The 23,057-nt window shown below is 43.4% G+C and overlaps 1 protein-coding gene across 1 annotated transcript in view; it reads right to left on the reverse strand.

Annotated features, from left to right (window-relative positions):
• LRRC8D (leucine rich repeat containing 8 VRAC subunit D) overlaps window positions 1–16,108 on the reverse strand; it is a 39,448-nt gene extending 23,340 nt beyond the window's left edge. Inside the window, exon 1 of the mRNA XM_068406497.1 lies at window positions 16,044–16,108. The gene's annotated coding sequence lies outside the window, so the exon portion shown is untranslated. The remainder of the gene's footprint in view (window positions 1–16,043) is intronic.
• Window positions 16,109–23,057: the final 6,949 nt, after the last annotated feature.

Below are 23,057 nucleotides of genomic sequence, written 5' to 3' on the forward strand. Positions count from 1 at the left end.
ATCTGCCCAAAGTGGAAGCATCTACACTCTACCTGGATTTGCACATGCAGTCAATTAAACTTTGGTATAGAATCAGTCCTTAGCGTCTAGGACCAAGTCTTTCACAGGGCAATAAAACTTAGTGTATTCAGCAAGAAAACCACAACATTTGGTTTTGTAATTACCAGAACAGTAGGAAAACATTCAAAACTTTCCAGTTTCACAACTTTATTTAAATAAATATGCTAACTATTCATAGACAGAGATCAGTTAAGTATCCTAGAAGCGTGGTGGTTGCAGTCTACAGATGTAATTCTGCAGTTCAACACACATGATGGTCTTTCCCACATGGCTCCTGAAGCACTTACTTGCATGCACTTAAAGCAGAAATTCCTTATGATGTTTAGCTGAAATCACCTGGGTTCTTCATGTATATCAGCCACTGCAACTTATTTTGCACAACCAAAAATTACTAAGGAAAAATACATACAGTAGTTCAGTCATTCCTCCTCTTATAAAACAGCAAAATGGGAAGCAAAGTGAAGGAGGGGGGAAAAAAGACTGTAGCACTACATTAAAAAGCAAAATGTAGAACCCTACCCATAGCTTCTGCAACAAATTCCCCCTAAATTAGACAGCAAATATTCAAAACCACCCGTCTGCACAGACAGTTCAGTCTGAAGTGTACACTCCCCGTGCTCGATTCCTCTGTCCCCTCCCCTCAGGCTTGAGGTAAACATAACTATGCAGGTTGCCAAAAGCCTCAGATACTAAAACATTCAGCCTTTTTTTACTACCCAGATTTTGCCAAAGTTCTCTGCTTCATATACATATCTTAAAAATTTTTGTATGGGATGGGAAGAATCCCAGTTTGGGCTGGAAGTCCAAGATTTGCTAGGAGGGCTCGTACTCCTCTAACTTCCTTCATCCTCCTCCCCATCAGCTTAGAAAATCTCACAAGAAATCAGCAGCTTTACCCACCTAAGAAGTGCATTCCATTCACTACGAAAGATGAAATATGCGAACTAGAAGTTTCTACTGAAACTCTCAGTCATCACACAGTTAATGACAGCTTTAAGATGACATTTTAGTGTTTCAAAGGTCTATTGCAAAGACTAAAGACAGTTCACATTCCTCTCATAATTTCTGCTTAAGGTTAGCAGAGTCAGAAGAAGTTGCTTGAATATTAAATTCAGATGAAAGTACAGAGTGACTTTAAAATGCAAGTGCTATTCCTGACTAGTAATACATCTGCGTCCACATAAACCCTCCCAAATCCTTAAGAACAGCCTTCCTATGTAACATAATCCACTTTGAGGCTTTGTCTGCATAAGGCACTTTGGATTACTTCTTAAGAGACAAAAACCATACAAATTAAAAAACTGATTGATTAAACTGCTTAAGACCCCCCCTTCAGATGCTCTTTCCCAGAATCAGAGTGACTCTCAATTATTCTGCCTCAGAGATGTAGGGCGGTTGAAGCAATTCACTTTAAATTCACACCTTCAGCTGACTCAAATAATTTCTCAATGGCATGTGAAGACAAGCCCTTAACTCCAGAACCACACACAGGATTTACTCGGGAGTAACTGTCCAAAATATCTCCCTCAGGAGACAGGCCCAGACAACACAACACATCAGGATGCTGGTTCAACACCAAACCATCCCAAGAAGAATGCTAGAAACCACACAATCAGAAAAGCTTGAATTCTGGTAAATAAATTCATGACTATGTATTTGCCAGGTTTGTTTTAGAGAAGCATTTCCAACAGGCACCTAGCCTTAGTTTGAAAAGCCTCTTATTCTGACACAACTTTCCAAGGCTCCTCTCCATTCCCTCCCTCCCTCCCTGTCCCTAGGCATCCCCCAGCTGCTCTTTCCCAAACCCCAACCTGCCACCCAGACAGCTGACACACAAGGCACAATCTAACACAAAACATCACAGCCCCTTGTTGTAAGATTTCAAGCATCACCTGAACACAAGGCAAAGCAGCCTGGAACAGGAAGGGCAGGTTCAGATCCAGGAGCGGGGTGCCTTGCCTTGGGATGCTCCTACCCCGCAGCTAGGCTCTCGTTGTTTTTTCCTGGGGATGCATTCTCAGAGGAGAGCCACAGCCTGCTGCAGATACAGATCAGCTTTGCTCATCCCACAGTTCTCTGTCACTGACAAAAAATAGCTCTGGAGGGAGAGGAGGAGGTTTTCAGCTGTTTTCTCCTCCAGTCCTCCCTAGCCATTTCCTCTGTCTTTGTCCTCTCCTTCCAGCTTTTATACCCTGCAATAAGGGAGAAGCCATTTTCTCATGTTCATGGCTTGATGTCAGAGCAACTTTTCTTACTCGATGGAGCCAGTAAATCCCCAGATCTGCCTTTAAAACAAATTTAATAGTAGCCACAATGTTCCAGCAGCACCCTCAACAACATGATTACCAGGCTTTTCATGGAAGAGCTCAAAGAAGCTGGCACCTTACTTGTTTCCTTACTGAAGGCAGCCCAGAGAAGCAGCTGGAGCCAAACAGGAGTGGTCCAGATAGATGCTTCTACTAGGCACCACTGATAATCCACAGGGTTCAAAAGAACCACAGGAGAGGGACTTTTTCCTAGACAGAATCAAAAATAGATGGCTTTAAGATGGCTGGAAAGCATGTAATATGCTATTCTTAATTTTTCTCATGAACAGTAACTTTATTCTTCCTGAAACATTGATTGACATTTGATCCTGTTATGAACAATTCTGAGGCCTCCCCCACAGAGCATCTAAGCTGCATCACATTAAAGCCGTTCCTTTCTCCTTGCCTCTAGCATATTCCTAACATGTAAACAACTCTGCTGTGCACACAAGCAAAGGCACAGCTAGCTAGTGAAAGCTGCAGCACTGAGGGCACCATAGGAACCCATCCAATCCTAATAACCCATTATTTTCACAGGGCACTGTTTTTATTAACTAGAAGCCAACTGCTATTAATGCAAATGTACACATGAAAAATGATCCCATTAGAAAAGCTGAAAGAATATTACAGAGTATTAACTTTCATGGATAGTCATGTTTCACAGGCTTTGTTACCCCCATAACCCAAACATACACAAGAAGTCAGTCTGAATGATGGAAGAATTGTGACAAGACTGAGAAAGGCAAGTGTCAGAAAATCCAAGCAGGCTGATTGTCTGAGGATTTCTCAGATGATGTGACACCACATGACAAGCAATGTTCTTGTGGCCAAGCCTGAAAACCTATACGGACTATTTCCAGTTCAGCTTAAAAAAAAACAAAAAACAAAAAAACAAACAAAAAAACCCCACCAAACCCAAACCAGTCTCACTCCTCACCTCTTCAGCAGTGAAGTAATTAGTAGGAGATACACTGTTACAAAAGTTACCAAAGTTTAATACAAAAGCATTCTCTAGCCACATATTTTGCCTATGTTAACTCTTGCTTTACTACTCTGGACCAAATGGATGAGGCGAGCTGCCTTGGTGAGCCCTGCTCCTTGGGGCAAGTTTCAACAGCCAGATCCACCCACTCTGCTGTGGAATCCCCTCACAGCACCACTGCTCAACCCACAAATTTCTGTCCACAGGCAAGACTGCGAGTAGGAAAAACTAAGGTCTGGAGGAAACACGGGTCATCTCTGACCCCTATCTCATCCATCCAGGGGTTCTGCAGTGATCCCACAGGAAAAGCAAATGTAACTGCAACTACTGTTTAGGGCCTTCTCTGTGTTAGGAGGTTTCCAATGGCAGGAATCCAGAGCGAAGCAGCTCCGGAGTTGTGAACTGAATACAGCTGCACTGCCAGGCTCAAACACCCAGACCTGGAGCAGGCCAGGGTGCCTTGGGACATTTCCTTCAGTTGCACAATCTTTTGCTCTTAGGTTAAAACAGAGCCCAGTGATTTCTTGCTGTCCTTCTGTCCACACCTATTCTACAAACTGGAGCAAATCAGTCATGTCCCAACACTCACTAGCTTCCTTTGGCTTACTTCACACATTCAAAAATGTCAAGACTACGAATTCCAGACCCTGCTTCTTCCTTCCATGACACAAAGTATCACCCTAATCACACATATACTTCTCCCCTCCCACTTCTTGTCAAATTCCACTGCCCATACTGCCGCCAGAGCAAGTTTTATATACTTGAAGCCATGAAATAATTCCCTTCTTCCCAGCACCTCTCAAGAGCAAACTGCTTTCCTGTCCTCCTCTCTCTACAACCCAGCAGGTGAACACCCACTGAGTCCTGCACATGACATTTACCCTAGGAGGCTGTACTGGAATAAAACAAGCATTTAAGGAGGTCTAGTTTTATAAATAAAATGGTATATCCTTCCCTGCAGCTAAAATTTCTTTATCTTCCCCACATTTCCCACATTCAATCCTTTTAACACAAATTAAAGAAAAAAAAGCCTTCCCCTCCCATATTTTGTGCCATGGCAAACGGTGGTTTGTTACAAAGGTCAAACAACCTCTTTTTACAAAACTAACTGGAGTCTAACTCCAACGCTATCCTTGCAAAGCAGTCCCACACACTCTCTTTTTCCACTCTGAAAACCCTACTCATAGTAACTGCACCACATGATACATGTTATAAAGAATTTATACAGCAGTGCAACTAAATCTCAACTTCTGAGTAAGGTAAATTAAAGTTCATGGTTAAAGTAGGCCAAAGTGTATCGCTATCTGCAAGCTGGAAAATTTAGACAACTCTTCACAGACTCAGGCCTTGAAAAGTGCAAGGTTCAGCTGCTGCACCCTACGGATCTGACAAAATGCAACGTCACAAAACACCAGAAGGTTGTAGCTACATCTCAGTGCCAAATATCTGACAGCCATCTCCTTTTTAGAGAAGCCTGATCAGAAGACTATAGCCTAGCCATAATTCAGGATTTAATGACTAAGGGGACCATCGAACCGGAAATGAGAAGCATTTCAGGCTTAAATTACAAATGATAGCCACAGTTCAAGTTAAAATTATTACACATTTTCATTCACCTTTCACGCTTATAAATAAAACAAAATAAAGGTTGGAGAGTGGCTTTTTGTACACTGTCAGCAAACAAATGCCTTCATGTATATTCACCATGCACTAAATATTCAAGATTCAGTACCAAAAATGCCCAGGACTGCACATAGCATGGTTTTAATTAATAAAAAGACAAACCCCAGTTTATTACCTCTTCTAGCACCAGAGCCACAAGACCTACCCTGTATCAAAGATCTGCCCCAGACAGGAGCACTCAGAGGGTATCAATTTACATCTTAAAGGATTTCAAAAGGTTGCTGAAGCTTCCACGCCTTTCATGAATTGGTTTTGATTGACCTCCCCTGTCTTTGGCCTACTGCAGTTGAAAAACTTCTCAAATAGAGATTATTTAAGCTAATTTAACTGAATTCAAAGGGCCAGTTTTGAGTCATCTCTTCAGGGTCACATGGCAGTCTGCAGCATTCTCCACTTTTACCACTATTCCCGCACAAAAGCAAAAAGGCACCATGGACCTAGGGTTTCCCATTAGACACGCAGCTCAAACACAAACCTGTAGAAACATAAGGCCTCGACTGACAAATGCCTGTTTTGAGGAAAAGCAAATGAACCTGTATGCAAGAGCATACAGACACTGAAAAACTCGAATACCTTTACCCATGAAGCACCTAGTTTACCAGTACAACTCAAAAAGGTTATGAAGCAAGTATAATTAACCCTAACACTCACACCAAAATAATGGGAACATTTGGCTCTTTCAAAGTGCTGTAACCTCATCAAAATGCTTGAAACAAATTTGACATTTATATCTCTATAAATAACATGTAAGCAAAAGCAAAGAAAAAGCAACAATTGCAGTTCAGGGAAAGACATCAAAACAAACATGTCCATAGTACTCAAATGCTAAACTACATGTGGGAATCTGATAATCTTTTGAATGGCTGAAAGCTGGGACACACAGGAAAAGGCTTCTTGTTTTTAAATTAATTATTAATCAATCTTTTCAGCCATCAAACCCCTGCAATGACTCATCCACTTTCTTTAGTAAAGTCTAAATTGTTATGAGAAGACTGCAATTCCACTGGAACATTACCCTCCTGAGTGCAATACTTAACCCTGCATATGAGAAAGGATTTTAGTAGGTTCATTCCTCTCTCCAACAAAAAGATCATGTTCTCACCGAAGCTGAAAAGAAAATGACAAAAAAAAAACATAACGCAAAACAGTATTTAGAATTTTTACATTGAGAGAAAGAGGGAAGACAAAGTCCACCTCAGTTATTCACAGCAAAGCCAGTATTCTTCTGGTGATGTACGCACTGCAAGCAATGGGAGAACGCACATCAGAGGTCCTCAATAATCATGCCATTAAATGATCCAATTCTTTTACACTCAGATAGTTCCTACTGTCTGTAAAGGAATTTAGTTTTATGGAAGCATGGCTTGAGAGGAGCTGTTTTTTAAGCTTACAAAATTCAGAACTTGATCCTATACCCCACATCCATGTAAACCTCCTTTCAGAGTTAACAGCTCCATTAAATAAACTAAGCTGCAAGACTAGAGCTCAGCTGGCAATACCTACATACAGAGCTTGCTCTTTTCCTGCACTAAAATTATATCAGAACATCACAACACATTTGCGTATCTCCCACACATGCAACTTTTTGCCAGCAGTAACAAGACGACGACATCAAGGCTTAGAAAACGTACCAGACAGAGATAGAACGAGAGGGTGGAGTTTCCTGCAGGAACACCCAGAGTGAAGTCCAGCAGCTCCCAGGGAAGGTGCTGCCTTTCTACCAGCCCGATGCCTTCCTATCGGGCTCCCACTTATCAGTGTCAAATGTGAAACTCCACCCAGGAAACAAAAAGCTTCCTATTGTTTCTCCCCTCTCCACAGCCTCCTGGCTACTATCAGGAAAAGTGGTATCACTCCACCCTTTTTCCATGAGAATGGTTTCCATTTTTCCCTTTTAGTATGTTCAGCCTTGGAGCTCCAGTGGAATAGGACAAACAGGAAAAAGAAGGCTCTGCTGGGTTCTCTCTCCCCTAGTCTCTCCCGTGTGGTTTTCCTGGGAATATTTCTAGAGGCAGCCCACACTGCTGCCCGGGTTGTTAACCATGCAAAAGTAACATGAAATTCACATGACTCTTGTCAGTTTTCCAGCCCCACAAGCTTTGCAAAAACATCAATTAAAACCATCGGACCTTCCAACTTTAACCTAGCAAAGCTATAAAAAAACTACAGGTAGCAGACCTCCTGGAAGAGTTTGATTTACACATTGGTGCACAGTTATTTTCAGAAAAGCTTCCAGTTAAAAAATAAAAATGCTGACAGTTCTGATTTGTGGCACCTTACCTCCTCCTAAGCTGCCAGCAAAAAAAGAAAAAAAAAAACAAAAAACAAACTGATGCAAGAAAAAGGAAGTAATAAAAAGTTACTATCAATCACAGGAAAATACCTGACCTGCCATGAATAAAGTGTTACTAAGGTGTGAGAGTAAGTTTAAGTGATTTTGAAAGTCAATAGTGGATTCCAGTGCCATAATTCAAGGTGTGCTACATACTAAAAATTGTAACTTGAATGCTCAAGTTGTACGGAGCGATGGCCTTCCCTCTGATTCTTTCCAACAGCCCATTTTTCCCAGTCCCACCCTACCATGGCATCCCAATAGTGAAGCTCAGTTAAAATGCAAGTAGAAGGAGTCAATTAACCTGAAACTCAGGAAAATCTCAAATACTGTGTAGGAAAAATTGAAAACAAGCCCATACAAGTGAGACAGTGTAACAATAAGAGACTAAATACAATACCCCCAAATGATTAATAATCATTTATTAATGATCATGCTAGACAGCTGCAGGGAAAGTGCCTTTGTGCCATAACTTGATGAAGACCCAACTAGAAAGAAATGAAACAATCAAAAACTACGTTTGCTAGTATCAAATCAGGCCGAGTACACACCATGCACAGGGGGATAAGAGACTAGTCTAGGAAGCAGGCTTTCTGACACCAGCACTCTTAAGATCTAAATCACCACGGACTAGGGAACAGAAAAATGCAGAACCGCATGAAAGGAAGGCAAACCCTGCTTACAAAATAGCAGTGAGTCAGCTCCTGAGGACTGGTCTATGACTGCTCTGAAAACAAGATGCACATTCCTTATGTGCCCTCCGGTTGTACAGAATGAAAACAAGTCCATCCCCTAAATACACCTTTAATATGGTAGACGATATTCAAAAAAAAAGGTGTCAAGAAACATCATTTAGCATTGTTTAACCCATTCAGACTTCAGAAAATATTTTCAACCAGTGCTGATCCACAGTCTTTTAACCCTATACACAACTACTCATGTTTGGTGCATTTAATAAGCAAGAAACACTCATATCCCTGGCCTCAGGTCAATCAGAAACAGCTTATCTTGGGGGTACCTCCAACTCTAAAAGGTCATTGAGTTATTTTTAAGAGAATCTCTTTCTAAAATGCCATGACCCTTTAGCCTGCCTAGTTCCATCATCTGTGATCAGACTATCTAGAAAGTCAAGAATAAGCTCCAAGGCCTTTTTTGACAAGCTGTGAAACTCAGCCATTTAATATTATAAGTAACATGGCTACTCCGAGCATTTATTTGGAGAACACAACTACATTTGTCCTCATTCAAAAATCAAAGATAGCTGTCGGGTTTTCATAATCCATCTCCCACTTGGCAAGTGCCCTTGGCTGCAAGCAGCTCTCTCCTTGACCACATCATAGCTCATTTTGTTGTTGTTTAGGGACTATCTGGGGAACTTTCTGGTCTTCTGTTCTTTTTTGTTATTTTCAGATGTTATTGGTGACTAAGGTTTTTCCTCGTATATTGCCTACTTCCGAAAAAAAAAATCTCTATACTCAAAGAATTACTGCAGCACACATGCAGGAAAAAAATAGGTCAAACAAGTCAGCTCTATCAGTATTACTTTGCTAACAAGTATTAAAACAAGGTGCTGGCCACAGAATATCATGCCAGCATACACGGAATGGAAGCACCCTCTCCAACCCCTCCCAAAAGAACAGAAACCTTGAAACTGGCTCATTTCAGGGAAAGGATTAAAGGTTGTTTTTTCAGGTGTAGTTCTTGCACACTGAATCACTCTGCCAGACATTGCAGTTTATCATTGCTAAACACTTATATTGCAGAAGTACCTAGAGGCCTCAAGTAGGTCAGAGCCTCAGCATGCAAGGTGCAGAATATATGCATAATACCTGGCAGCCCTTGCCTCATCATATTTTTGTATTCCAAGTGATTGTCTTCCCACTAACACAGCTACGTGAGCAACCCACACAAGCAAAAGAAACTCAATGACACTGGAAAAAAAAAAACCAAAAAAAACACCCGTTCTAGCAACAATGTATGTAAGTGCTATCCAACATACAAGGAAAACAGAAGTAACTCTACCCCTCATTAGCTAAATGTCAAAGCAAAGCAGGTTTGGGGCTTTTTGGGTTGGCATGGCTCCAGCTATTATAACAAAGACAGAAGTGGCTGTTGAAATAAGCTTTGGTAAATGTTTATGGATGAGAGTTCCAGCTCTCATTTTTCCATCCCCTACAACCTAGACATACCCTTTCAGTGAAACAAGGAGTTTCTCAGTTGTTGCCTTCAGATCAAACCCTGGTTGAGACAGAGCAGGGGTGCAAAACAAAACAAACAAACAAATTTACATGAGCTGTAGGGAGAGAAACTACAGAGAGAGTGATAAATGCACATTTGTATATCTTAAGTTAGCTGCATTAAAGATGGACAAATACACCATAAATCTGAAATGATGCTTAACAAGATGATGGAGTTCTTGGCAACCTGACTATTTTACCAAGCTGACAGCCAGTTATCCCAGACTGTCTCCGTCTAACTAGGCATACCAGGACAGCACAATCCAGAGGAGAAGTGGACCAATACATTCCTATAACATTACCCATGCTTTTTGCTCCACGCTGCTGTCCAGTCTGATACCTTCCTGCTCCACCACCACCCACCTCTGCCTTCCCAAACACTCATCTACATCCTGCAGAGCTTCCCCACAGCTCCCCATCCTGTTCCCTCAGCTAAAAATGAAATACTGGCATTGCTGTGGACCTTGACTGCAGGTTACCACCAATCAGCTGCTGCCCAGGAACCAGGGAGTACACAGACTTGGGAAAAAGCAGCCACTGCTCATCAACCAAGAGGTGGTAACTTGACATGGGACTGTGCAGCTCTATCACAGCCCATTGCTTCTTCCATCTAAAGAAAATCCCATGCAACAAGCCTGTTTCCACTCCATCTTCCCCATACCACAGGAATGTCCACTGTCCCCAACCTCCGGCAGCACTACCAACACTCCAGCCCAGTGTCATGGGAGGCAGCAAGTCACCACGCCAAAAAGGCAAGGCATGCGGGACTGCCAGATGCAAACTACGGCCGGACCTCAGACTGTAGCTCTGGTGCAAGCAACAATCTGGGTTGGTTTTGGGTTTTTTGGGGGTTTTTTTTGTTTGTTTTTGTTTGTTTGTTTGGTTGGTTTTTGTTTTGTTTTGTTTTTTGAGGGGGGTGGTGGTTGAGCTTTGCCGCTAAAGCCCCAAACCCACATAGAAAAGACTGAAAAAAAACCTGTGCAGCAGCATTCTCCGTAACTACCGCAGGACTTCAAAACACGTGGCGGTGGGGTGGGGAGGGCAGGGGCTGTCTGGGGTTTTCCTTTTCTTACAAAATTTCTTTTAATGGATTATTTTTCCACCCTGGAAAAACATTTTACTTCAAAAGGTAGCAGATTCGGTTTATGAGCAGAAAAATCAGGTTTTTTGCCCAGCTCCTGCAGAACATGAGTTAAGGGAATGGGAGAACGACTGATGCCTTATTGATCAAATCAATTCTAATTACGCATAGAAAACTTTTCCACAGCTTCTAATAACACACTGAGCAAGAGCTACATCATGAACTGCAAAGTCAGACAAGTGGAAAGTTTGGGATTTTATTGCTCAGCAAAGGCCAGGATTTTATATATCCAATCACCGCAGGCAGTGGAATGCTATAATTGCAAGCAAACTCTAGCACTTGAAATAATAAATAAAACTAGAGAAATGTATTATTTATTTAAATTTAAAATTTTTCTAAAAGAGGCCCATAAAAAGCTGTGGACAGAGTAACACAATATTACAGCTAAACCACAGCAGCACTAAAATAATTGGGCAACAAAGAGCTGTTGTTCGTTTTTTCCCTTGTAAATCTCTCTCTCTCTCCCCCCATCTTTAATGTCTGAGATGCCAGGCCAAAACGTCAGCAACTTCTTATGATATGTTCTTTTTACCATCAAGAGGTGCAAATATAGCATTACTAGACAACATGTTAGGCCCATCCACAGAAGGAAAACCAGGTCTTGGAAAGGCCAACTTTTCTCCATCCCAGCCCAGTCCCTTCTGTGGTTTCTCAATTGTTGGAAGTGTCTCATCTCCCTGGGAAACTAAATCAGGTATGGAGAAGGATGGGCATACCTTAACCTTTGACGCGAAACCTCACTATGCTGATTTGGTGCTCTGGTGTTTACAGCCAGCCTCAGAGAACAAGGGAACAAGCACACTGTGATGGTGCTCCCTCATTCAAGAGGGCGTCACCCACTGAAGACAAGGGATGAAGCTTGAGGGAGCAACCCCATATTGCGAATCTCTTCCCATCTACCCAGAAAGCACCTCCTGAGATTCCAGTCGAGAACTGAGAGCAGGTAGATATTTCAAAACAACATCATATTGTGCCAAAACACATAGCTAAGATTTCTGCAGCCTACTGAATTTGGTACACATCCAGCAGGAAACAGGTCTATACAGATGAAAACGCAACACAACGTTGCTCTGCTGAAGGTTTAAAGAGAGCACTGCTGTGCTTTGACCCTGCTCAGATTTTTCTCTGCTATAGCAAGTTGCTGACAGACACCCACGAGCGCCGTCTCCTTCCTCCCCAGTGCTGCCGTCAGCCCCACCGCCCGCGGCTGGGCCGGGCTCGAGCTCGCAGGAGGACAAGCTGGCTGGGAGCAGCTCAGCTCACGGACACGTGGCTGTGGGGCCTGGCCTTTGCTATCAGTAAGGGACAAGTCTCCTGTCTAGGCAAAGAAATATGAGAGTAAAAACAGTGCAAAAACCACCAAAGTAGGGCTGTTTTCCAGTTTCTGTATCTAATGTTAACATTGAAAATTCTGCTGGGAAGACAGGGAGAAAGAAAAGATAACCTGACACGAGAATTGTAACATTGGAGCGAGATACACAGAGTCCTTTTCATTGCAAAGAAGTAGTCAACATGACATCTGTATCTACAGTAAGGAAAAATTTACTTCTGCCTGGAGGCAGCCTTGGCAATAACACTGTTGCAAGCAAAGAACAGTTTATGGGTTTGGGGGGAATTTAAATCAATTTAATTTATTTGCCAATTAATAGACTTCTAATTAGTGCTTCTGGTATTGAAACACACAAACACAGACACGTATGGGGAAAAGAGCCCTTGGCCTCCAGCCCCCTCGCCGTTACCTGGTCCCGGCAGGGAGGCAGCGGGGCCGGCAAGTGGTGCCTCTGCTGCCGGGCACGGTCCCCGCAGGGTGCCCTGGCTCCCCGTGGCACACAGCAGGTCCCTTGTGCCACCGGAGAGCTGGTTGGAATGGGCCGTGAGCAGCACAGGGCAGCCCTGCCCGCCTCCCGCAGCCCTCGCTGCCAACACCGTGCCAACCACAGCCGACACCGACATCCCCATAACGCGGTATGTGAGCAGGCAGAGCGGCAGGAGCCCCTACATGGCGGCAGCGTACCTCAGTATTAAGTTAGAAGTCGATCTGCAGGCAAACGTCCAGGAAAATCTGCCATTTGCAACATGTCTGGAACCAGCACACTCTCCCTCAGAGGGTGGGGGATGCTTTGAAATACACAGCTCTTCAGGACATCCATCTTTTGTCTGCCCTTTGGCAGCCATTGTCAAAAATTGATTTTGATTTTGTCAAAAATTGATTTTATTTTCATAAGTGAGCTACTCCCGGTCTCACCCGCTGCCTCTGCCACAAGCTCACACAGCTCAAACACGTGAAATACAACGGACCATTGGCACAAGCTACACGTGGCACTCACTCCATGAACGGATCAGAGCAAGCTGACAGGTTACCTCCTAACATTAAGTTTGGTATCAATACATTTTGGTAATTGACTGATGGAGGGAACTGATGCATAGCAAGTAAATCCATCAGATTTGCCTACCTCTGGAGAACAAACGCTGTCTTACACTGCACAGAGCAGCTACATGCCAAAATGCCAGTAAAGCAGGACACAAGAAATGAAAGAAAATAACCAAACAAATCCACCCTTCCTTGGGTCCCTTCACTCCTACTTCCAGAAGAAGGTCAGCATTGCTGCTTATCATGTGCATATAGTAAACAAATAGCTTATACAGACACATTGTTCTTAAAACAAATCAAAAGCACAGCAGTGAAATGTGATCTAAAATAAATCAGTTATGTTTGAGGATATCACTATTTCCCCTGGCGCTTCAGGATTCTGCAGCTGCAGAAATTCCTCTAAAAAAATTAAAAAGAGCTTAAAGCTCTTATGCTCCCACGAAAGAGGTTTCCAGACATAAATATATTTTATATATACATACACACTCCATCACAGTAACCAGATCAGAACACTTGCACAGGAAAGCCCCTAGCCACACTTCCAACATTGTGCAGATTGAGCTATATTAGCCAAGATTTTTTTTTTCCTCTTGCTTCCCAACTATGCCAGCAAAAACCTTACTGCAGAAGCCCTTCTAGTGGCTGCAAAATTTTTCTGCCTGCATAAACTGTTCCTTTCATAGGACCAGGTTTAAGAAGCACCAGCAGGAAAACTCCTCCCATAGCCATAGGGGCACCTCAAGAGGAAGTGTCAAGAACGGGTAATGAAAGCGTGCACGTGGGAGGGGTGAAGGCAAAGGAGAGCATTGCATCAGTCTAGCTTATGTCTACAGAAAAAGGGAGGAAGCAGTAACTGCCATCATACAGGGCTTGTGCCAGCAGAAACTAAACTGCAAAGTCACAATCCTACTACAAGTAAGAGCAGCAAAATTCTGCACACAGGTCAGACAGACTAACTTTACTTTGACAGACATGGCATTTCATTTTCTATTCGGATTTTTCTGTCATGTTTTGTGTGTAACATATACTCTTCAGAAACAGACTGCCTGAAAACATAAGTGCAAGCCATTCCATTTATGTCAAGTAAATACTAATCCTATTCCCCTGCCAAGAGATGACTGTCAGTTGGGTTAACTGTTTCACTACTAATAAGATACATATCACCATTTCTTTGCTAAAACCTACCTCACAACTCCAAACCACCTGTAAAAGCCTCTTATGGGTAAAACAATCCACGTATTTCCCCATCCAGGAGTAAACAACCTCTCCACTCTTCCTAATGAGCATCCTTGTAATGCAGACTCATCCTGACTACATGAAAAGTACTCAATATTAAGAATATATAAATGTGGGTTAGAAAACAACAAAAAAAGTTTAAGACAGATTTAGTATAGTTAAAAAGACTGCCCTGTCTGTGTTTCTACTCAAATATAAATCTTTTCTGTCGCTTTTTTTTTGTAAACCCAGATCTGCTGCAGGTTATCCACCCTGCCACATCACATCAATGCAGAAACCAGTAAGGCCTGGCTGCAGAATTTAGGTCAGCTTGTCTGTGGAGTACATAAGGTCTTGCACACAGCCATGAATTTCCTAGTAATGCTTCAATAATCCCTCTTCATCCTGCTATGCAGCTATTTTACTAGCAGCTACTAGCTTTCCTTCAACTCCCCAACAAAGACTCTCCGCAGGAGGGATGTTTGCAGGCGAATGAGATGCTATCTCTTCCTTGGGAAGCAGGAAGACGGTTGTTGAATCAAATAAATGCTGATTCTTATTTCCCAAGACAAAAAAAAGTGAAGGATTCCCAATGCGTGCTAGAAAAGGACTTCCCTTTTTTTAACCACACAAGGTAAGATATAATCAGACAGAGCTGGAAATTACCCACAGAATAATTTTCTTAACAGATCATCTAAACAAAATCCCACTGTTTCCACCTAAGTCAATAAATAACATCAAAATGTGACTAATAAGTTCAGACAGTCTAAAGGACAGATGCTGGTATTTCTGGAGAGAAAGCATGACTCGAGGTAAAAAACACTGTGCCTCTTCAAAGAATGCTTCCCTCTAGAAGTGAATTGCAGGCCACTGCCATCCCAAGCATTGTACGAGCACACATAAGTAGCAGCCCTGTTCTTAAGGAATCTCTAAAGGCGCATAAAAATATACAAAGGCTTTTCAGAACACGGTCCTTGGAGCAGGAGTTCCACCTAAACTGGAAAGTACCGTTATGCAAGAAAAAAAATAATACATCAAATACAATAAACCAAAACCTTGAACTTCTCTGTCTTCATGCAGCAAGATGAACCTTACTAAGTCCTCTTAAGTATGACAATTTGAAAGGTGCGAATGCAAGAATAAATACCAGCTTCCAGGAATGGTTATGGGAATCTCAACAAATAAAAACACAGCTTGCAAGCTGGCAGTTGGTTTTGTCTTAAAACCCATCAGTCTGCTACCTTTCTGTGCTCTTTGGTTGCCACATAACATTGTGCTCCTCGAAAGCTGACACATATATCTCCCTGTTAAAGAATAAAACTTGAAGAAAAACTCTTTCCTCAAGACATCAAATTGCTCAACATTCAAACATGTTAAGAGTATTCCTAGCCCATTCTTTCCAACTCACACGGAGCCTGGATACAGGAATTGGCAAACACATACTGAGCTGTACCGCACATTAGATGTGTAAATCAAATACCGAGAAAACACAAAGTTACATTTATTTATGTTTACCTCAGATCTATTACAGAACTCAGATAACATGTACCCATGCCAGGCACACAGATTATGTGGTAGTTGTTACTGAGCCGCCGTCGTATCACACATGTTAGCGAGAGTTTTTAAGGAACAGAACTCTATTTTTATAACTAATGATCATCAACAACTTCACTTCAGCTCAGCATCAGACAACTTTTCCCATTCCCAGCTCAGTACCTGATCAGGCTGTGCTTCTCCTCCTTCCTCCTCCGGCTTCAGCTGGGCTGAGCACTGGCTCCAGGAGGCTCCGGTGATGGGAATACCAAGCCAGGCGCTGACGGTCACTTTCTCATTTTGACAAGTGCCACAGACTCTTCCTGTATAAAAACAAACTGCTGTGAATGAAAGTGGCCAAATGAAGTGTTGACGCCAGCGGGGTGTCAGAGAAATGCCGCTCTGGGACACAGAAGCAGAATGTTAGTCATCCTTTTGCCACCAGAGCCTGACCTCTGGGGAAGGCTGAGCACACTCTTGTTTTAATAATTTCATAAATACTCTAAAAGAGTTGTCCTTTTCTTGAAGAGCAGAGATCCCTCAAACTAGCAATTTTCCATTTCCCAGATATTTTCTTAAACATATCGGCTCATCCAAACTTAAACAAGAGCACTGCTATTTCTGTGCCGCCGCTTCCCTACACCACCATAAAAGCCAGACCAGACCCCAGTGACGTGGTAGCTGCACACTGTGTACGCTCCACACAACCGCTTTGATCCCACTTGAACTGCTGCATTACAGCAGTATGCCAGGCAAGCAGCCCACCTCGAGTCAAGGAGCTGCCTGGAAAACCTCTGGAAAACACCTCTATCCCCGGGATGAACAAAACGGAGAAGAAACGGGATTCTCCCCGCCTCCTCCTTTGGCCCAACTCTTCCACCAGCCAAGACCCCAGCATGTCTGCCTTCACCTCCAGCGACTCAGAGGCTCCACAGCAGAGCAGAGCCCACAGATGGAAAGCAACAACGCAGCAAAATGAACAGCGAGGCTCCAGCAGGTAATTCATAAGTATTTATTTTAGTTTGCTGTTTATTAAGTATGCGTCATTATAAATCAAGTATTTTGCAGTAATTGCCTCCAATCAACAAACAGCAAGAAAGCGGCTGTGTAGACCGATGCTGCTTCATAACCAAAACGAGTCCGCTGGCAACAGGCACGACTCTACACAGCTCTCAGTGCACAGCAGGCTGCCCGCTGCCGCCTCGCTGCCCGCCTCGTGCCTCGCCTGCCCTGGCTGTGCCCCAGCAGCACTGCTGCGTGCCCAAGCCCTGCCCCAGCCCTGCCGGCAGCCACACGCTGCTGCCAGGGTGCAAGCGCCAGCGCAGCAGGGCGCTCACGGCAAGGCTGGCAAGCCCAGCCCGGCTGGCAGCAGCACCTCGCCAGGAACGGGGGCAGCCCCCCAGCATGGGGAATGCCCCGCAGCGGGGGCTCAAAGGCAAGGACAACTGGCCGCATGCCCTGCTTCAGCCACCAGCCCATTGCTTCCATGCTGGCAGTGGCTGCAGCAGAGAGCTGCTCTGCCCTAAGGGTCTGTGCCCAGTGCCAAGCACAGTGCACTCACCCACCCGAGCTGCTCCCAGGCCACTGCAGGGGGGAAAAAAAAAAAAAAAAAAAAATCACCAAAACAAACCAACACACACACACTTCCCTCTTAATTTATCTTCTGAGGCCTTTTCCAGGTTGCCACCCGCTGGCACTCAGAAGCCGGCAGGAACAAGTCCTGTGTTGTGCTTTCCACCGAGAGCATTTTAAAGGTCAGCAGGAACCTGCTGTTCCAGGTTCCTTCTTAGTGGTAGAGACCCAGGATAAGGAGATGGGGAGGACACTGCCAAATATGCAAATAAAATATGCATCTTAAAGAAGTACATAAATTACAGGGGCTTTCTTTTTCCTCCTTCAAAGGGGTCAGGGTAGTCAAGTGGTCTCAGGAGAACCAAATCCCTTTTTGCAGCATAGATCACCAGAACTGCGGTTTTCAGAGAGGGTTCTTTTTTAAATACACCAGGAAAAAAAAGCTCTGACTAGATACTTTACAAAGGTCTATTGCAAGCAGGTTTCAGAACAGACCTTTGGATCGTACTTGAGCTCTGACAGAAAACACTCTCGTAGCCACAGGGCCATTCACCTTGGCTGGTTCTGTAACCTTTTCTCACGAGGTCAGAGACCCATGTAAGAAGGGCCTAAGCGGAGATCGCCGTGCCCTCCAACCCCTCCTCAGCAGCCACCCCAAAGGCAACAAACAGTTTTTGAAAACAGAAGGCAAAGGCAGTTCTAATCTCCAAAGCAGGATGGCTGCATTTTTTGAAAATGCATCAGCCTTTAAGGAAAGGTGTCAAGATAGGCTGAACACTACCACCACACTTGGTAAGGCATGGAAGAACAGGACAGCTTGTCTTCAAGAGCTCCATCACAATCTGAACAACTGCTGAGGTCCATCACCACCACCCTCCCCTTCCCAGAACAAACTGAGCACAGGAGCTGGAACCTAGAGGAGACGTGGAAGGAAACATGAAAAAACACACTCATAAGATCAGAAATTCTCATATAAATCATATCAGTACATAAGTAGATACTAGGGCAGAGCCAAGACCAGCGAAGGAATCTTCCCCGTAGTTTTTGCTACAGAAATCCTCCTGGATTTTGTTCCAAATCCTGTTTGAAGAATTCTCTCTTTATGTTTCTTCCCTCAGCTCCCCCTCCTATTTTTGAAGTGACAACCTCAATTTATTAAAACAAAGCAATGTCTTACTTACAGAAACATCTGCTCTGTTACAAGAATACACAGCCACTCTGCTACAGAGTCAGCATGTACCACTTCTCTTACAACCTTGTCCCCTCCAGCACTCATTCCCTTTAATCCTCCTCTTTTCTTTCAGGCCCCTTCAGCATAGGGAAAGACTTACACCAAACTTACAATGGGGTGTTGCCATCACCCAGTACTAATTTTATCGGAATCACAGCCAGGCACTTGGCACTTCAGGCACAACGCATGCAACCTTCAAATGCCACGTCCTATATACCGTAGCTTACATGCGGCTGCCTTCATTTGTACAGTCACTTAATCAAACATCTTTTCCACTAAGGAAAACATTATTTCTGTTGCGCTTAACAGGGGTTGCATTTAACAGGGAAACAATCATTGCTAACAGAGGGAAAAAAAATCAGATGATGCACTTAAAGAGCAAATTATTATGAATTCTGTAAAGAAAGGAGAAGTAGGGAAATCACAGTATTTTGGGGAAGAAGCAGAGATCTTGGGGAAAAAAAAAACCCCTCAGCTAATAAAGTGAAGCAGTTCCAGTCATTAGAGGTTTAATTTCAGCACAACTGAATAATTCTCAGTTCTGCATGTATCTCTAAGTACCCAGCCAACAGCAGACATTTGACAATCACTTTGGTTAAAATGCCATCTTCCTCCCTTGTTGCTGCATAAGAAAAACAACAAACCACCACACGGGAAAAATGTCAGGCCATCAAAAGAGAAGAAAAACCCCAAACTAGCACAGAAACCTACTGTAGAAGTATAGTCAGAAGCAGAATGTAACCTAAGCAGATAAATACCAGATTTTGTTGCTATCTCTGAGTGAGGTTTCGCAACAAGCTTAAGCTGATTTGCGGCCACCCTGCCGCTCCAGAGAGCGGTTGCCCCCAGACATGCTCCCACCCTCTCCCTTGGTGTGAGCCTGGGAGAAGCCTCCTGCCCCACCACGGCAGAGGCGGGAGGGCAGGAACAGCAGCGTGAGCTCAAATCTGCTCCAGCTGGTCTTGAAACCACACTTCCTTTGGAAAGCACCTTAGGCATTGCTCCTACTCCATGGGAGCCTCCAGGATCCCACTGCCACTCCCTGCAGAGTTCATTGCCCACACTAGGGCCTCGCTGCAGCTTTTCACATGCCACCCAACATCCCCTTTATTTCGGGAGCTCCCTGTAATTCTTTCCTTCTCTTTGCGGCCACCTCCTCTTCGCTTCTCCACAAGCCAGGGGCTGTTTACAAACTTCTCCCTTCTTCCTCTCTTCTGTCACAGAGGCAGGAATATAACTAAGACATTCACAGACCAAACCTTGCTGGGCAAGCAGGCAACATTTCCCAGTGCTATAGGTAACCCGTTGTTTGATCCACAGGCAACAGAAGAGGGGGCTGCTGCTGGTAGCTCTGGTATTATATGCTTTAGCAGATAGCAAGCCAGATCTAAGATCTTGCAAGTTCAGACAGCAAGCAGTGAACAGTTGGACGCTGAGGAAGCCTTAACACGGCAGGTGTGACAGAAAGCAGCAGCTATCAGAGCACGGAGGGCCGTCACCCTCTCCTCATCCACAAAAGAATCAGCGGAGGAGGAGCCCTCCGTGCTCCCGGCACTGACCAGCCGCACGCTGTCTGTGACCAGGCTGCTCTGGGCCGCCACGCACAGGGACAGACCACGACTTTACAACACAAATTAGGCAGGTGCAAAACTACTCAGCCAAAACCAGGCTTGTACCAATTCAACCCACAAGTTTATAGGTGCCCGTTAAATTTGCTGTAATGAACACGTGTGTCCACGCAGGGTCTGTGTTACTTTGCAACGTGCTTTCAAGCTGACTGCAAACTGGGAGAGCTTGGCCATCCAGCTGTGAGCACGAAAGCCCTCTTCCTGGAGACAAGACTCCCTCCATCAGACAGACAGAGCTCATACACTTCCCACATGCAGAACAGTACGTCCAACTTCATACTTTAAGATTTTCTTTTATATTCACTCACACTTATCTCAACAACTTTGTGATCTCCTTTCCTTTGCCACACCGTTACTATTTTCTTTTGTATTTTTGTGTGCCTCATGTTTTTATTTTCTGGCTTTACTACATGGTTTACTATTTTTGTTCTCCTGTAACTCTGGCCCCAGCAGTTTCTTTCTTTAAAATCTGTTTTGGTTAAACTGATTGATGCTAATAAGGACACTCTTAAATTCACCTTTCAATCTAGGTACATCCTAAATCAAATTACACTAAAAATAAACAAAGCGTAACCACAAATTTTAACCACTGGAAAGAGTCTTGTCCAAACCACTGCTTTTTGCATTTTCCTGCTTCACTCTCTCTCATTCTCGGTTCACTTTTTCCAAGAACTACTCTTCTCTCATTATTCTCCTGTCCATCGGGGCACTAGCACTGACCAAACTCACAATTTCTGCAGCACCAACGAGCATTTGCGTATCTGCATTCCTCCACTTCCTCGTTTCAATAGCCAACAGATTTGTTGTCAGAGGGATAGAAAAGGAAAGGAGCAAAACTAACAAGCCGGTCTTCCCTTTCTGTCTGCCAACAAGGTAAAACAGTGAAGAAATTTAGTATGGGTTATAAAACAGCAAACGTTACTCTCAAAAAACTCAAGTGCATGAAAAGTTTCATTTCCCTTTTGTCAGTTCCTCTTCTAAGCTAGGTAGTTTAGGCTTTATTTCTTAATTTAATTAGACAGAAAGCAAGTACATGAAAGTTTATGGATGGCGGCCATTGAGAGGAACCCTGTATGTAGACTTCTCAGTTTGTATTTTAAACACCAGTCAGATTAAGCGTGAAGTCTGGTTCCTCCGTGCATCTCTGATGAAGGCAATTGCTAACGCATGTGGAAAGTGTAACCATAGTGGTGCTTGAAAACAAAGCAAACTAGTGCACTACCTTTCACATTTCTCACTCAAGTTTTAATGCTGAGACTGTCAGACCAAAATAATTCCTATCCTCCCTTTCCACGATCTGTATACAAAGCACTACATACAAACATACAAGATTTTTTAAAAATCATTCACTGGCATTTGCATTGGTTTAGTGAACAAATTTATACTGAACAATCCAAATGACATCAGCTTAACAACATGTTGCTCTGTGCAGGACTGCAAATGTGACACAATGCCTATTACATAATACTTCTGTATAAAATATTAACATCCACAGGGGAAGCTTTTGAACTGAAAGGTTATTTTCAATGATTAGCCAGTGTTGTATAAGCTTGGGTTTTTTTAATCAGTGTATTCCGAGATAGACAACAAAGTATACTTTTTGTTGACAGAATGTAAAAAAATCAACTTTGTACACGCACACATCAAGGTATATGAAAGATCTCCCTGGGGTTACTAGCTTTTCTTCTGACCTTAAGGTACTGCAAGATTATAGAACTGCCTCCATCTCTAGCACACACAGGTTCAGCGAGCCTGCGCTAGGGTTATTCCAGGCACGGGTGTTCTTTATACAAGTTGTTACACCAGCTGAAAGTGTGTAAGTTTCCTTTCCTTCCTATCCTGTGATGGCTGAAGAACAGATAGATATTCAGATGTCATATTCATATACACATCCTATGTATTTGTTTTCTCCTTAGAGCTATAATCCCAAATTGGAAAATCACTGCAGCAAGAATAAACTGCTTCAAACCAAGTCCACCAAAAAAAAACAATGCTGCTTTTAGCGGGCATGTTGGTATCCATGGCATTGGCCAGACTCGAAAACACCAGAGGTGCAGCAGCCCTGGCTTCTGCAGAACCCAAGGGCAATCAGGAACACCTTTTATAGAGAAACTTATCTCAGTGCTGACTTGTAAAGAATGAAGTCCAAGGGAGAAAAAAAAACACCCTTGCATCTTGGCTGTGGCTTCGTAGCCATTAGCTTGCATGGGGGTGGGTAGAAGCCTGCCTAGCTGCTTCAATTGCAAGGGCTATAAAGAGCCTTCATGTTTGGGTTTTTTTTTCCTTTCTGTGTGTATCTCTACATAATGAACCTAGGGAAGGGGTCCATCTAAAGCACCACGGGTCTCCAGCAGATGCTCCAGGACACTACTTGCTGTAGGTCTCATCATATTTACCAACTCCATGTGAGCGTCACAGATAAGACACCTAAAACAGCAACAGACACCTATATTTAGGCAGCCCCACCCGTGGTCTTGACATACAAGGGAAATCATTAGGAGACGTGACTCCGACAGAAAAACCCAAGCAAGTGAACAGAGACGGATTTAAAAACTCCAGTTCGGGAATTGTGCAATTTTTTCAAATTTAAACGCACAGCAAACAGTTTGAAGAGATATTTGATAGGAAAGGGAAGCAACAGCATTTAATTATCTGTTATGCCCATCTCCTGGGTTGGAGAAATCTTCCATTGCATTTTCCTGGTCTTCAAAGGAGACCTTTGTAAAACAGAACACCTGAGTGCCTAACTTTTAACAAAAAGACTAT

The sequence above is a fragment of the Nyctibius grandis genome, chromosome 8 (genome assembly GCF_013368605.1).
Source record: "Nyctibius grandis isolate bNycGra1 chromosome 8, bNycGra1.pri, whole genome shotgun sequence".
Classification (NCBI taxonomy): domain Eukaryota; kingdom Metazoa; phylum Chordata; class Aves; order Nyctibiiformes; family Nyctibiidae; genus Nyctibius; species Nyctibius grandis.